The sequence below is a fragment of the Oryctolagus cuniculus genome, chromosome 5, assembly GCF_964237555.1.
Source record: "Oryctolagus cuniculus chromosome 5, mOryCun1.1, whole genome shotgun sequence".
Taxonomy (NCBI): domain Eukaryota; kingdom Metazoa; phylum Chordata; class Mammalia; order Lagomorpha; family Leporidae; genus Oryctolagus; species Oryctolagus cuniculus.
In genome coordinates, this window is record NC_091436.1 from 19554329 (window position 1) to 19567147 (window position 12819).

Below are 12819 nucleotides of genomic sequence, written 5' to 3' on the forward strand. Positions count from 1 at the left end.
TCACTTCTTTTTTCTCTCTTGCAGCGCAGAAGCAGATTTCACTCACAGCTGCAATGTTCGCACCAGGCCTCCTAATGAAGTCCTGCAGAGGTAATTTTAGGGGTTCATGCAGGCAGCCAAAACAAACAAGCCCAAAACAAACAGACTGCTAAAGAGACTGGAGGGTGGTACCAGCACTGTGGCACAGCGAGTGAAAGCCCTGCCCTGCTGCACCTGTATCCCATATGGGCACTGGTTTGAGTCCTGGCTGCTCCACTTGCCATCCAGCTCCCTGCTGTGGCCTGGGAAAGCAGAAGATGGCCCAAGTGCTTGGGCCCCTGCACCCACGTGGGAGACCCAGAAGAAGCTCCTGGCTCCTAGTTTTGAATTGGCACAGCTCCGGCCATTGCAGCTGTCTGGGAAGTGAACCAGCGGATGAAGACCTCTCTCTGTCTCTCTGTGACTCTGCCTTTCAAACAAATAAATAAATCTTTTAAAAAAGACATAGGTTTATATAAGCAAGTATTAAGGAGATTTTTTAAATTATCAAATATGCTGTAATTGGAATCCTTTCCTCCTCTAATCAGAAATTTGAACTTAACATATTTTTACATTAGCCAGTAGGTTTATGCTGTATTAAAGGCCTTTCTTTTCCAGAATTGTAGTTCTAAAACATTCTTGCTTTAAAAGTTTTTCTTACTGTGGCCCATGCTGTAGCATAATGGGTTAAGCCACTGCCTGTGACACCAGCATCCCATATGGGCAGTGGTTCAAGTCCTGGCTGCTCCACTTCCCGTCCAACTCCCTACTAACATGCATGGGAAAGCAGAAGATGGCCCAAATGCCTGGGCCCCAGCCACCCATGTAGGGACCTGGATGGAGCTCCTGGCTTCAGCCTGGCCCAGCTCTGACTACTGAGGCCATTTGAGGAGTGAACTAAGGGATGAAAATCCCTCTTTCTCTCTCTCTCTGTAACTCTACCTTTCAAATTAAAAGGATTTAAAATTTAAAAAGTTTTTCTTACTAATTTTTTTTTTTTTGACAGGCAGAGTGGACAGTGAGAGAGACAGAGAGAAAGGTCTTCCTTTTGCCGTTGGTTCACCCTCCAATGGCTGCCGCGGCCGGCGCGCCGCGGCCGGCGCGCTGCGGCCAGCGCACCACGCTGATCCGATAGCAAGAGCCAGGTACTTATCCTGGTCTCCCATGGGGTGCAGGGCCCAAGCACTTGGGCCATCCTCCACTGCACTCCCTGGCCACAGCAGAGAGCTGGCCTGGAAGAGGGGCAACAGGGACAGAATCTGGTGCCACGACGGGGACTAGAACCCGGTGTGCCGGCGCCGCAAGGTGGAGGATTAGCCTAGTGAGCCGCGGCGCCGGCCATACTGTTTATTTCAAAAAAAGAAGAAGGTAATAAAAAAAGCCTCACTTTTTACGGATAGGAATGGAAATATCTCCAACATGCATGGCTACTGTCACTCATTCTCCCCCTACGTGCTTACTGATCACCTGCTACGTACAGAGAAATGTTCCAGCTGCAGACCAGGAAGAGGCAACATATCTGGTGTACACTTACAAAAGAAAGATGAAAATAGAATTCAAAACACTGCGGAATTCTGGAATTAGGGGCAAAAGTCATACAATCTGAATATATCAAAAATCACTGAACTTTTTAAGAGGTAAGTTTTATGGCATACAAATTATATCTTATTTTAAATATATTTAAAGCCCTATGGAAGCACTCTGAGAGAATATGCACTGTATGCTTTCACATGGTAAGTATTCAATAAATGTCTTATAAAGAAGATGATCGATTACAGCATTTAATTAAATGGTATCTACCTGAAAAGGAAGCATCTGTGTGTTTGTGTAGGGTTTGCGAACACTTCATGAAACTGCATATTATGAGAAATTAGGCATGGGTTTCAAAATTTCTTTTGCGAGAAAATAAGCTTAATTTTTAATTCGATTTTTCCAAAGACTTTCTGAAGTACTCTCATCTAAGTCCAGTCTTGGATATCACTACACTCTGCATAATCACTCTAACTATCATTGCCCTTTTGTCAAATTCAGCTAAACCTTAGCTGCTCGTTTCTGCTGGCTGAGCTGACGTGTTTAGGAGGAGCTGGGCAAGTTACACATGTCCCCGTCCCATTGCTCAGAAACCAATCTTGCGCTTCACTCTAGGTTGTGGACAGAGGCTCCCCTTAGCCAGAGGGACCTTGTCTTCCAGAGCAGGTCAGCTGATTTGTCCCACGCCCACGTGTCACCCACCTTTACCTTATTTCTGTGGTCCTAATGTGCTACACCTCCCAGTGAGAACTGCCAGAGGGCCAGGATTTGTTCTCTGCAGATCTGCCCCACTCTGGAGAATGAGATGATCCCCACGACCCTCACCTGTGGCTGTCCTGCCCCACTGTGACATGATCCTCCTGATCAATGACTTGCATTTTCTATCGTACTAGGAATTTCTCCATGACACCAAGTTTAGTGACCGAAACACGTCAGATGGCCAGGAAATGCTGCATTTATGTTGCTGTTTTGCCAATTCCCTTCCACTCTGTCTCAGGAAAAGTGTGACATGCCCTCCATTACCCGTCTCTGGAAGAACGATCCTGCAATACCATGACTTACAATATGAAAGAACCCTCTAATGTTAGGTTGTTCTATGACAGCTACAGGTAAAACAAAATGTCTGTATTTTAATTCCTTGAACAGAATCATCTGAAGCCTTTAGCCCCTGCATTCTAAAACAATGTAGGGAATAAATAGAGTCTTTAAAATTCAGGACTGCCCAAAGGATTATAAAGTATGGGGTGGGTGTTCGACCCAGCAGGTAAGCTGCCAGTTCAGTTCCTGGCTCTTGCTTCTGATTCCAGCTTCCTGCTAATGCAGACCCTGGAAGGCAGTGGTGATGGTTCTAGTAGTTGGGTCCCTGACATAGGAGTCCTGGAGTGTGTCTCAAACTCTTGGTTCCATCCCTGTTTTAGAGACTTGCAGCCAACTGGGGTGTGAATGAGCTGATGGGAGTTCTTTCTTTCTCTCTGTCTCATTCTCTCTGCCTCTCTCATTAATTTTTTTTAACTAAAATAAAGAATTATAAAGTGGCCGGCGGGTGCCGTGACTCACTAGGCTAATACTCCGCCTGTGGCACCGGCACACCGGGTTCTAGTCCCGGTCGGGGCGCCAGATTCTGTCCCGGTTGCCCCTCTTCCAGGCCAGCTCTCTGCTGTGGCCAGGGAGTGCAGTGGAGGATGGCCCAAATGCTTGGGCCCTGCACCTCATGGGAGACCAGGAGAAGCACCTGGCTCCTGCCTTCGGATCAGCGCGGTGCGCCAGCCGCAGCGCACCGGCTGCGGCAGCCATTGGAGGGTGAACCAAAGGCAAAAGGAAGACCTTTCTCTCTGTCTCTCTCTCTCTCCCTGTCCACTCTGCCTGTCAAAAAATAAATAAAAATTTAAAAAATGAATTAAAAAAAAGAATTATAAAGTATGTTAAGTTGTTTGTTTGTCCCTCTTCTAACAGTCCTGGCTTTGGGTGTTGGACTTGTTTTATCTGTTTTAAAAATGCTAACATTTCTTACCAATATAGATGACTCTCTCTGGTAACAAACTCTCTTTTAATTTGCTGCTGAATCTGAGATTGGTAAAATATCATGCATGTTCATATGTGAAGGAATGTGCATATGCAAGGCAAGAGAGGGAAGAGAAATTCAATTCAATGCTATCAATTCAAATATCAATTCAAATGCTATCTTTTGGAAATGTGTACTGAAGATTTAAAAATTCTATTTTAAGGAATTTTTAAAAATTGTTATGGGTATCATAATTTGTACAATAAAAGTAATTTTATATTAGTATTTTTACAGTAAATTATACTTTTTACTATTGCCCTTTTGCATTGCAAGCACATAGATTAATCTGCACATCAAGACATCATGAGGGGCCGGTGCTGTGGCGTAGCAGGTAAAGCCGCCGCTTGCAGTGCTGGCATCCCATATGGGCGCTGGTTCGAATCCCAGCTGTTCTACTTCCAATGTGGCTCTCTGCTATGGCCTGGGAAAGCAGTAGAAGATGGCCCAAGTCCTTGGGCCCCTGCACCCATGTGAGAAACCCAGAAGAAGCTCTTGGCTTTGGATCGGCACAGCTCCAGCTGTTGCAGCCAACTGGGGAGTGAACCAGTGGATGGCCTCTTTCTCTCTACCTCTCCTCTGTGTGTGTGTGTGTGTGTGTGTGTGTGTAATTCTGACTTTCAAATAAATAATCTTTAAAAAAAAAAATAGATATCATGGGCTCTCCTGAGAGGCGCTGAGGAATCTCCTAAGAAGAAAATTCAAGGTTGGTAGCCTGGGAGGAGTCAAAGAATATAGCCATCATCTCTTGGATTCAAATCCTATCTCTGACACTAGCTACCAGTTTTAATAAGTTGTGATTTTATGATTAGTAGTCTTCTCAATAACTAGTATTTCTACTAGAAATAGCAACAATAGTGGTCAGTGTTGGGGCACAGCAGTTTAAGCTGCTGCATGCAGCCCATAAAAGAGTATCAGCTTTGAGCTCCAGCTGCTCTGCTCCCAATCCAGCTCCCTGCTCATGCACCTGGAAGATGGCCAAAGTGCCTGGGCTTGTGCCATCTACATGGGAGACCCAGGTGGAGTTCAAGGCTCCTGGCTTCAGCCTGGCCTAGCAGCCCTGGCCATTGCAGCCATTTCGGGAGTGAACCAATGAATGGAAGGTCTCTTTCTCTCACTGTCTCTCCCTCTCTGTCACTCTCCCTTTCAAATCATTTTTTAATTTTAAAAAACAGTAATATTTATTGTATGTTCTCACTGAGCTCTAGCATGTACCCAGGAACCATGCCCAGCGTGCCACACACATCCTCTTATTTCACCTTCACGACAACCCCATCAGTCACTGACACTCCTTGCAGTGCAGGTCCAGGCTGGCAGGTGTGGCGGACCAGGTCTCCCCAACCAGGCTACACCACTGCCTCTCGGGAGCATTGCTTTCTGCCTCGGCCCGGCTGAAATGCAAAGATGACTATCCTCCACCGTGCGGGGTTCTTAGAGAACTACCGAAGGCAGCAGACATATGAGATGCCTCAACTCAAATGTGCGTCAAAAACGCCACTTCTGTGATCGCGACCATCACGGGTATTACAGCAGCCTTCGAGCGCTCACTCGGACCTTAGGCAGTGAGGCGCTCTGCAGAAGGGAAGACACACCGAGGACGGCGACGAGGATCCTGTCACCAGCACGTACAAGATGGTTCAGAAGTACAAAACAGCCCATTTTTGCTGAAGTGAAAATGCTCCCTTAGAAAGAAATGTTTAATCTTCTTTAGTCAAGCGACTGACTCCAATGAAGAATTGAGATAAAATACCAAAATAGAGTCTGAAAGATGGAAGAGATCAAAGGAATATCTTGGAAAAGAGAAACCCACACCCTGAGGAGCAAGGTCGTCCACAAACAAAAACACCCTTTGAAATCACAGATGGGGATCCGTCTTCCTTTTGGCATCTTTGTTAAGAAGCCATGTCTCTGCTGTCGCATGCATTAAAAAAAAAAAAAATGCTGCCCAACACATCCAGATGTTCACGAATATTCATGATGTGCTGCCAATTCGGTTTGGACTTGTTCTTGATTTATTTTTGATTAAGTCCCATCAGCTTCTGCCGGGCCCACGAGATGGATGGCATTGCCGGAGCAAAAATGTAGAACATCTTCATATTCTAAATAATCCCGGAAAGTCTCCCAAACTATCCCTTATAATGAAGTAATGTGTGCACAGACTTCAGAATGCTAGAGATGGAAGCAGGTGGCTTATTGCTAAACCTGAATTCTGAAACCACTGCTAGGGGCCAGCACGGTGGCGCCATTGATTTAGCCGCCCCTTGTGACATATCGGAGTGACATATCGGAGCATCCTATATCGGAGTGCCAGTGGGGAGTGAACCAGTGAATGGAAGGTCTCTTTCACTGTCTCTCTGCCGGTGTCAGGGTCAGCTCCTCTGCTGCTGGTCCAGCTGCCTGCTAGCTAATGTGTTTGGGAAGGCAGCAGAAAATGGCCCAAGTACTTGAGACCCTGCAGGTGCATGGGAGAGCCGGATAGAGTTCCAGGTTCCTGGCTTCAACCTGGTACATGGCTGGCTGCTGCGACCATTGGGTAAATGAATCCACAAATGAAAGATCTTGGTCTCCCCCTCTTTCTCTGTTGTTCTACTCTTCAAATAAATAAACAAATCCTTTTTTTTTTAAGTGTATGAAAGCACTGCTAGAGTTGCCAAATTAAAGCATTTCTAAGGCATGGATTGAGAGATCAAGGGAACCAAAAAAGCTGGAACCTGATTTTGAGTACTACAGTGAAACACAGAAGGAAAGACAGGAGCTGTGCTCTAAGGGTACAGACATGTATTTTCCTAAGTGACCACGGTAATAGATTGTGTCCTTCCTGGCGCTGAACATCAAGTTGAAAATCCAGGGCCGGCGCCGCTGCTCACTAGGCTAATCTTTCGCCTGCGGCACCGGCACACCGGGTTCTGGTCCCGGTCGGGGCTCCGGATTCTGTCCCGGTTGCTCCTCTTCCAGTCCAGCTCTCTGCTGTGGCCCGGGAAGGCAGTGGAGGATGGCCCAAGTGCTTGGGCCCTGCACCCGCATGGGAGACCAGGAGGAGGCACCTGGCTCCTGGCTTCGGATCTGCGCAGCGCGCTGTCCATAACAGCCATTTGGGGGGTAAACCAATGGAAAAAGGAAGACCTTTCTCTCTGTCTCTCTCTCTCTCTCACACTAACTCTGCCTGTCAAAAAAAAAGAAAGAAAGAAAAAAGAAAATCCAGAATCACTGAACCAACTGCACCAAATAAATCAGCTTAGCATTTTACCAGTGTGCTTTCTTTTTTTTTGTGAAATGTTTCAAAGTGAAAGAAAAGACAGCTTCAAATCAAAACATACTGGTGAAGCGGTTGTACAGGTCTGGGAAGAAGTGGCCAAAGAAAGCTTCAGGCGGTGCACTTGGTGATCCAAGAATCCATTCTTCCTGCCCTGTGTCTCTTGGAGGCACCAGGGCTGTGGTGGGAGGCCAGTCCAAATAGAGACCAGGAGTCCAAGGTCAGGCATGCGTGCCAACACCAAGAAGGGCTCCTAAGCTCTGCCCCAGCTGACCTCCAGGCTGGGCCCTGCATGCATCTGTCTAATTCCATTCCAAAAGCCAACCCTTCTCTTGCCCCAGGCAGGGCCCTGGAGGACACGTGGGCCACGTGGCCTGAGCCACTTAGTCTTCCCCAAGGGTCTTCAGACAGCCGGCATCACCAAATGAGGGTAGACACGACCACAGAAACTCAGCTAAGTCCTGGAAAAAAGTCAAGCATTCATCACACTTGATGGTTCAAGTGCTTGGGTCCCTGCCACCCCTGTGGGAGATCCAGGCTCCTGGCTTTGGCCTGGCCCAACCCTGGCATTTAGCAAGCGAACCAGTAGATGTCACATCTCTGTGTCACTCTGCCTTTCAAGTAGATGGAAAAAAAAAATAAACATTAGGAAAAAAATTGTCTCCCATGAAGACCACATTGCCTCTAGTATGCTACAAATTAACATTTTTAAATAGCCTATGATTAGCTTGTGATTAGCACCAATAAATTATACCGTAATCTTCCATGGTGAAAGTGTTTAATTGTTAAATGTAAACATCTAGATCACACTACAATTTTGGTAACCAGTTTTTAATAGCCTAGGGTTGCAAAAAGGCACCTAGCCTGGGCCTCATTCACCCTCTGAAAGCTCCGGATTCCAGAAACAACAGAGCTCCTCTCCTCGCCCGAGCCCTGGCTTCTGTCATCAAAGTGGCCTCTTGTACTCGCTTCTTGGCTTCTCTCCCCATCCAGCGCCAGTCTCACAGCTAGGAACTCTCTGTCATATGGAAATGGAAACAGCAACAAAGCCAAGGCTTTGCCCTTCCTGGCAAGCAGTTGTGTTTTAAGCAGTGTGCTATTTTGGTTTTTAATTCCCCCAGGCATATTCTGTTTTATTAAAGCAAAACAAACAAAAATCAGTCAGGAGCAAAAAATGTAAATGAAGCTGAGGTTGGTTACAGGGAAGAACACTGTGGGAGGGGCAGAGAGAGAGAGACGCAGACAGACACACAGACACATGGCTTCCATCTTCTGGTTCATTCCCCAAATGCCCAGAGCAGCTGGGGCTGGGCCAGGTTGAAGCCAGGAACCTGCAATTCAATCTGGGTCTCCCACGTGACTGGCAAGGAACGCAAGCACTTGAGCCATCACCTGCTGTCCCCTAAGATGTACATGAGCAGGAAGCTGGAAACAGGAGCCACTGCCTGGACCTGAGCAACCCAAGCACTCCAATATGGGATGTGGGCATCCCACGTGGCATTTTCAACTTCTGCACCAAACACCCTCCCCATAGACTTCTCCACGCAAGACACAAGCAACCGGCTGGTTCCCAGTACTGCACAAGGAGCCCACGAAGGGTCTGAGTGTAAGGAGGCCAAAACTCACCTGAGCCAAGTGCAACTTGCGTGAAAACCTTCTTGGGATACCAAGATCGAATCCAGCACCAAGAAATGTGCGGATGTCTATGCTCACCCAGCGCCGTGCACAAAAACTGCTGACTAAATCGGGGCTGGGCACTGAAATACAAACGCGACTTTGTGTGAGAAGAGCCGCCGCACAGAACTGCATTTGCCATCTGGCTGAGGACATAAAGCCTCAGTGTTTGGGGCCATCAAGTGTCGAGCCCCACAGCAGAATGCGGGTCAGACTCGCCACTGATGCCCACGGATTGCGATTGCAATCTGCAAGGGAACAGGGGCGCCAAGCTAGAGAATAACATCAGTTACCACAAAACGCACGGAACGGAAACAAACACCCCTCGGAGCGACAACTGGGCTTTGGCAAGATAACGCGCCGTAAAAGGCAGCGCGGTTCTCATTCTTATCCTTGAAAAATGGGAACAGGAACTCGGGGGGTCTATTTGTCCTCTGGGGACCCACGAGCCAGGGCTAGCCTCACTTCTCTTATCATTTTCTCCAATAGTCAGGGAGCTCAAATGTACGGGAAGCCTGCTTCCCACATGCTTTGCTCTCTGTAGCCAACCATAAAGAGCAGTGAATAAAACAAAACAAAAGCTGCACACAGAGGCCAGCATTGAGGCACAGGGGGATAAGCCACTGCCTACAATGCCAGCATCCCTTATGAGCACTGGTTCAAGAGTCCACTGCTCCAGTTCAGATCCAGCTACCTGTTTATGCTCCTGGGAAGGCAGCAGAGATGACTCAAGTCCTTGAGCCCCTGCCACCCACAAGGGAGACCCAGAGGATGCTCCTGGCTCCTGGTTTTGGATCAGCTCAGCTCCAGCTGTTGCAGCCATTTGGGGAGTGAACCGGTGGATGGACGACCCCTCTCTCTCATACTGTCTCTCTTCCTTTGTAACTTTGCCTTTCAAATAAATAAATAAAATCTTAAAAAAAAAAAAAAATAAAGAGTGGAGTAGGGAATAAGATGAACCAGGAAAGGCAGAATGAGGGTAACTGTTGAAACTGGGTAATAGGCACAGGAAGTTCATTATACTAAACTGGTTTTGTATGTTTGAAATTTCCCAAAAGTCACAAAAAATAATCCTTGCACTCTTGGAAATAAATAATAATGAAATGCAAACAACAAATACTCTCCAGCATCACTATAGGGATTTCTGCACTAGGAAGACCAAGGAAGGAAAAGAAAAGAATGGTGTTAGGTTGGGGTTGGGGCTGTGGCATAGCGGGTAGAGACGCCGCCTGCAGTGTCAGTGTGCCATATGGGCACCAGTTTGAGTCCCAGCTGCTCTACTTCCAATGTAGCTCTCTGCTATGGGAAAGCAGTAGAAGATGGCCCAAGTACTTGTGCCCCTGCACCACATGGGAGACCCGGAAGAAGCTCCTGGCTCCTGGCTTCAGATTGGTACAGCTCCAGCCGTTGCAGCCAATTGGGGGTGAACCAGCAGATGGAAGACCTCTCTCTATGCCTCTCCTTCTCTCTCTGTTTAACTCTGACTTTCAAATTAAAAAAAAAAAAAAAAAAAAAAGAGTGCTAGGTCACTAGCAATAATAGTTTCTCCATTTCATTCTCAGAGTAACTTTATGAGATTTTTTTTAACCCTTACTTTGCAGATGGGGAAATTGGAGCTTTAAAAGGTGATGAAGTTGCCAGGTGCCTGGGTTTGGATGTGGTTTGAGTGGGTGTCCCCAAAGGCTCCTGTGTGGGAAGTGTGGTCCCAGCGTGGTGACGTTACTTGAAGAGGGTGAGGTCATGAGCAGGGCTGCCAGAAGGTCATTGGGAAAAGAGTGGGACTGGCCTCCTTCCTCTCCGGCTTCTGGTCCTGCCAGAGTACCACCCACCGTGAGACCCTCAGGGGAGGCGGAATCAATGGGGGGGGAGGGTGCCTGAACTTGGACTTTCAGCCTCCTATACTGTGAGCTATGTAAACCTCTCTTCTTTGTAAATGCTGACTCTCAGGCATTTTGCTACAGCAACAGAAAACACACTAACGCTTCGGGTATTCCAGAGACAGAGTGTCACCTGGGTCTGTTGGACACCCCGACTCCGGCCCTTTTGCCACCAAGCTGCCCAGGGGCTGAGATTCCTGACTGGGGTTGGGGGTGGGAGCCGGAGACAGTCTAAAAAGCCCCAAGAATGAACACTAGTCATGGCAGAAACTGTTCCTAGCGCCTCTTAGTGCAGAACTCCATCTGGACATATTTCATTATCTGGAAAGACTAATTTACTAAAAGGTAATCTGGAAAAATCAAACTAGGCAAATTCCAAGGAATAGCACTTGGATTCCAGCGTCACTCCTACACGCCTTGGACAATGGTTCTATTATCCCATTTCCCACGAAACACGCAATGCTTTTATTGACATTTCCGATCCGTAAAGACCTGGCTGAGTCTCTGCCCAGGCTCAACTTTCCTTGTACACACACAATCGTGATAAGGACTTGGCACTAAGGCCAGCCCTGGCTTTGGCTGCAATGAATGTGTCACCATGAATGCTGTGTTGCCGTAGGTGGGGACACCTCTGCCAGCCCTGTAGCAAACCAACAACCACATGAACTGTTGTTTGCCAAGACCCAAGGAGATTCAACCTCTAAGACACCAAGGAGGCTGGCAGTGCCAGTACTAAGCAGCCACCCACAGTGCATCCCTTCCCTGGCCACCAAGTTTCTTTGGCAGATGTCAGAATTCCCAACACTAGAGGCAGACCTACTGGGGCCTTGGAGAGTTCCTGTCATTTCTGACTGCAGCTTCTCCCAGCCAATGAAATGCAGGATGCTCAGGGACCAGCCAGATGCGAGGAGATGTGGGCAATTTCTCCGCCGTGCACTAGCAGTACCGTCCCATTTCCCTGGCAAAGGCCAAGGCAGGGTGCTCCAAACCCAGCATTCCTTCGAGGCCCAACTGACACTAAATAAAAACTCACCTATCACTTTATATTGGAGACACAATCCCTGTTTGTGCTGCTGGATTCACACCCATCCATACCCTCTGTTTCCTTCATCAACACTAAGCCGCCCCAGAGACCTGCCATCGAGTGCAGCCAGATCCAGGCGATTAGGTCCCCGAGAAGTGGCCTGACATCAGATCAGAGAGCTAGTTACTAGCATTATCACCGAAACCTCTTCTTTCTCAGTGTTAAGTCAAGCATCCCTGTGGGCACGTTTGTTCTTCCCTTCACAAGTAATTTGGGGGTTGGCTTGTTCTTCCATTGACAAGTTATTAGCTTTTTTGCCCTTTTTTTTTTTTTTTTGACAGGCAGAGTGGACAGTGAGAGAGAGAGACAGAGAGAAAGGTCTTCCTTTTTGCCGTTGGTTCACCCTCCAATGGCCGCCGCGGCCGGCGCATTACACTGATCCGAAGCCAGGAGCCAGGTGCTTCTCCTGGTCTCCCATGTGGGTGCAGGGCCCAAGCACTTGGGCCATCCTCCACTGCACTCCCGGGCCACAGCAGAGAGCTGGACTGGAAGAGGGGCAACCGGGACAGAATCTAGCACCCCGACCAGGACTAGAACCCGGTGTGCCGGCGCCGCAGGCGGAGGATTAGCCTAGTGAGCTGCGGCGCTGGCCAGTAATTAGCTTTTAAGGACAATGTGGTTCTTGACTTTCTAAAGCCAAACACAAATATCTAAATCCTTCCTTTTTTTTAAGATTGATATATTTATTTGAAAGGCAGAGTTACAGAGAAGCAGAGGGAGAGAGAGAGAGGTCTTACATCCCTGGTTCACTCCCCAGATGGCCTCAACAGCCAGAGCTGCGCTGATCTGAAGCCAGGAACCAGCAGCTTCTTCTGGGTCTCCCACATGGGTGCAGGGGCCCAAGGACTTGGGCCATCTTTTACTGCTTTCCCAGGCCACAGCAGCGAGCGGGATTGGAAGTGGAGCAGCCGAGACTCAAACTGTTGCCCATATGGGATGCTTGCACTACAGGTAGCGGCTTTAACCGCTGCACCACAGTGCCTGCCCCTCTTTTTCTTTCTACAGAATATCTCCTTAATCCCCAAAATGTACAGGGAGCATTTGAAGTGAAACAATGTCATCAACCAAGTCAACTCATTAGCCCCAAGTCTCCTTACTTAAAGCTGCCTCTAAATGACTGGTTCTAGAGCAGGCACAGTGAACACAATGTTCCTTGTCCTCCTATAGACACAGTAGGTTCCTAATGTGTCCCAATTCCCTCCTTCCCAAAGCCATGTCACACCAGCTTAGACAGAGCTGCTCGTTAACATGGAAAATACCCACTCACAAGTCCTCGGACCCCAAGCCACTCCACCAGCCCAGCAGGCAAGCATTTTGCCTTGTT

At 48.0% G+C, this 12819-nt stretch overlaps 1 protein-coding gene across 6 annotated transcripts in view; it reads right to left on the minus strand.

Moving 5' to 3' along the window:
- Nucleotides 1-12819, minus strand: part of SASH1 (SAM and SH3 domain containing 1) — a 324388-nt gene that overhangs the window by 129226 nt on the left and 182343 nt on the right. The window contains exon 1 of one of the 6 annotated variants that reach the window (XM_070073462.1): nt 8487-8505. The exons of the other annotated variants lie outside the window; for them this stretch is intronic. The gene's annotated coding sequence lies outside the window, so the exon portion shown is untranslated. Of the gene's footprint in view, nt 1-8486; nt 8506-12819 lie in introns of those variants that run through there. 6 annotated transcript variants of the gene reach the window in all.